Source organism: Morone saxatilis, unplaced genomic scaffold (assembly GCF_004916995.1).
Source record: "Morone saxatilis isolate NCDOM2014 unplaced genomic scaffold, NCSU_SB_2.0 Contig15, whole genome shotgun sequence".
NCBI lineage: Eukaryota > Metazoa > Chordata > Actinopteri > Moronidae > Morone > Morone saxatilis.
Window position 1 is genome coordinate 16342711 of NW_023339707.1, and position 4274 is coordinate 16346984.

Genomic DNA, 4274 nt, shown 5'->3' on the forward strand with positions numbered 1-4274 from the left:
TTTATTTAGACAATACGACATGGCCTCTTCATGAACAATTGCCATTCCTACATGACTGCTCCTCAGTTTAGAGGGCCAATAGCCATGCTAATGAACCATGAACCTTCCATCCATCCACACACATACTTAGATCCCTTTGATGTACTCATTGACACATGGCCATGGACCCTCTCTCTAAATTATTCCACCCAGGTCATTGAGATAAATAAGTGTATAGCATGAGAGGGATGTAGGAGTGTGTGAGTGTGTGTGTGTGTGTGTGTGTGTGTGTGTGTGCACGTGTATTCTCTCCTCTGAGATGCTGTAGTGAGCCTATCACGTTCGCTGCTAACTCAATAATCCACCAAGATGACAACAATCAATCAAGAACAGAAAGATCTCTGCCCACCCAGACACACACGCAGGCCCACACACACACACACACACACACACACACACACACACACAAACCCATATGGCACAATTAGCCAACAATTCATAGGAAGCAGGTTACTGGAGAGTGGCGTAGAATTTGATCAAAAGATACCAACGCTCTTCCAGGAATAGTGAGCCGGCTACATAACGGCCCGTAAAAGCCTCCCACCGACCTCCTGCAAGCACAAATGACTCCCTCTAGGGTACGGAATCTCTTAGTGTGTATTTTGGTTTTGGGTGTGTATATGTGGAGAAGCATGTTGCCCACACATACCACTCCTCCCACCATAAATACTAAGCAATTAGGGGGTGGGTACGACAGCAGGATGCAACAAGCCTCTCTATCACCTCCACTACTGCCCATCCTTTTCTCTCCTTTCACACTAGTTGTTTTTTTTATATCTCTATTCCTAGGACTCCGAAACCATCAATTATTCTCTCCTTCAGGCATATGACACCAGGTTATTAACAAGGATCGTAGACCTCAATCTTGCTTTCTGTTAGATGATGTTTGCTCTTGTGTATTCTCTCAGTGTCTGGAGGTGTGCATAAACGAGCAAACACAAACAGAACAATAAAGAACATCGCCTTACAGTATGCTAATATATGTAGCGTATAAGAATATCAAAGTTGTCATTTTAATCATCTCCACTTTCTTTAACATGACATGAAGAAGAAGAAGAGAGAAGCAAGCTACACACGAGAGGATCAGAGTGAACGTGTCTGAGAGGGAAAAATGTTTGATCCGCATCATTTGATAGATAATTAAGATGTGCGTGTGTGCTCAAGATAAGTGGCTGAAATGCACGAGAAACTGTTTGCTTTGCCCGTGCATCCAACTGGGACTTCAAACAGAAAACCCAAACATGTGGCAGGGTGGCCTGACAGTTGTTTATGATTAATAACTCAACTGTGTTGTCACAGGTTTGTGATATGCAGCGGTAGGACACACTTCTGTTGAGGTGTTAGTTGTGAAAGGGAAGAGAGGACCTTAAGCGAGAGGACGGAGGTGACTGGTGACCCTCTCATTTTCACCATAGCCTGCAGATACTATAAATCACATCAGCGTTTGTCTTTTTGTGCATGTCCTCTGCGAAATGTCCTCTGATAACATGTTACTGAATGTGTCATCAGGATCTGTGGCTTTGAAAAGCAGGTCTGTCTGTGTGTGTGTGTGTGTGTGTGTGTGTGAGCCCATTCTGTGTGACTTTAGGCTGCATGAGTCAGTCTCCTCTATGTTCAAGCATATAACTCTGACTCACACATTGAGGCAGGAGGACGACATTGAGGAGTGGCAGGAGATGTGAGGGGTGAATTTCTGCTAACACGTTATCTCCTGTTTTTCTTATCTCAGTGGCTTCGCTAATGGGCTGTTTGTTAGACATACAAGTGCGCATTAGCCAATGATAAAACGATAAAATTCAGAGGGGGAATTTGTATGTAATATCCAAATTACCAGTTCCGTTTCATACGTGCTTTGTACTTTAACTGGCAGACATACTTTACTGTCTGCTGGAAGTCACTGAAAGAGACTGGGCATAATACAGCACATTATAACCAGCCTCTGACTTATTGCCTCTCTTAATGTCTTTCTCTTTCATATAGTTTTGACATATAACAGTTGTTTTGATTTCCCTCACAGATATGGAAATTACCTAGTAGTAACTTCCCCTCCACATACTTGAAATATTAGAGGTTCTCGCAGGTTCACGTGGTTCTAAGCAACCGAGACCTGACCTGCATTCTGAGTCAGACAGAGCCCACATTATACTTATATAGTCTAATCAGGTTTACATATGTCATGGTTCTCCAGTCTGCTTGTCAATATGTCTAATATCTGAGTAGACACGTACAGATCAGAGCGTACTCAGTATCAGTTCTAATCATTGGTAAATCATGATCCTTTTTTTTTAATTCACAGATATTAAATTGGTCAAAAAATGATCCTCTCTGTATATCTAGTGACCAGTTGGCTAGAGATGTTTTTGGTGGTAGTCAGAAGATAAAGATACTTTCAATCATTTTTAGAAATTAGTTTTTGAAGCATATAAACTAAATAATAATTCTACATTATTTTAAGATTGGGTTTTTGTACAGTTTGAACCTGTGAATCACTCTAAGATGTATGTAACCTGTGTTGAGGGGTCACATGTATACACATAGCTTCATTTTAGGGGGCCACCAGACACAAAGTTTGGGAAGCACTGCCCTTGTTCCCTTGTTCTTGGCTTTCTGAGTACAAGAGGAACAGAACGTCTGTCTTACAATCATTTTATACAGTGTACTACCAGCGCATTGAGTAATGAGCGCACTTTGCTACTGGATTAAACAACAGGGAAAGCCGATTAAGGGCTACACACATACTCATAGAACTGTTAATACTCCAAATAACTACTATCCTGAGAGAAATCAAAGCGACTGTTGTATTCCAAAGAGAAAGACTGTCACTGAGACGTTTTTTTATGTGCCATGCTTTGCCCTGGCTTGTCTATACTCTGAGACTCCCAGCAGGCAGTAAAGTACTTCTCAAAAACTTTCTCCAATCCAATTTTTCACCTCTCGCCTGGGTGAAGTCATTATACTCCGGTGCCTGCCTGGTCCTTGTGTAACTAATGGTGCCAATCTCGCTATGTGTGTGATGCCGTGTGTGTGTGGCTTTCATTGGGTGCATGGAGGGTTGGATAGATAGATAGCCCTTGGTGGTGCCTGGTCTAGCAGAGCTGAGACGGGGATTAAGAGGTAGGGTTCCTTCATAAGCCACTTTCTTCTTCACTGTTTGAAATATGGTCTGCAGAGTGAAACACAGCGGCTAGTCCCTTTGTACTTCACTAAGTACCACTTGTTTTAGGTAGTGGTGCTAAACAGACACTGAGTGAAGTGCACACTGCGGCGCTGGTTTTTGCAAAGTAACAATTGAAAGCCTATGAATCAAAGAGCTCTTTATTAAAGATGAAATATGTTAAACATCCAGTGCTCTTAGTGCTAATAACATGCTAATCTCTCAGTGCTGTTGGGAACACACAACACACAAATCCGTCCCACTGAAAGAAACATGATAAAAAGCAAGTGCTTAGAACTGAGTCTCCCTCTGGACACTGGCAAACTACTTCAAAAAATTCACTTTTGTGATCTGTTGTGTTGTAATGTTCTGTCTGTTACTGTGGCTCACTTTAAGATTAAGCTATTTACATCCTCTGGACCGGAGTCTACAATCGATTTCAGTTCAGTTCAGTAGTAGTTGAGGGCGGATGAGTTTAGTTCATTTTAGCTTCATCAGTTCCGTTGAATGAAGCTCCCCCATCTCAGTAAATAGTCCATGTTCAGACCAATTGAGAGCTCTGTCTGGCCCTGTCTGGGTCCGTCGACTAGCCTTGTTAGTGGTTAAAGTGGTCCCGCTCTAAGACACTGATTTTCTTTCTATCTCTGTCTGCTACCTGGTTTCTTAACAAGAGTAAAGAACTAGAATACAGACAAATTAACACGTATAATACAAAATCTCTATCCCCATATATAATCACTCTATGAGCACATAAAAATGCTCATTAATAAATAAAAGTAAAGATGTCCTTGTGGGCTTAAGCCTGGGTGCTTTTTTGCCACTGAGTGCTTTGCAAACTTGGTTTTGCAATTAGCCCCTCAACTAGAAATAATACACACGCATAGGTGTCTGTCTGCATTATAGTTTTATACCACAATGTGTGAAGATTACATATTTTTCATCTGTGAAGACACTTGACATGTCACAGTGAAGAAAAATGAACTATGACTGAATTCCATTCAGCTCCTTCACTTCCACAGCCTACTGGGATACTTGAATATACCACAGCCAGAGTTAATATTATTAGTAACACCTGTGTTTT

The 4274-nt window shown here is 41.6% G+C and overlaps 1 protein-coding gene across 1 annotated transcript in view; it reads left to right on the forward strand.

Moving 5' to 3' along the window:
- Positions 1 to 4274, forward strand: part of nkain4 (sodium/potassium transporting ATPase interacting 4) — a 37839-nt gene that overhangs the window by 12141 nt on the left and 21424 nt on the right. The window lies entirely within an intron of this gene.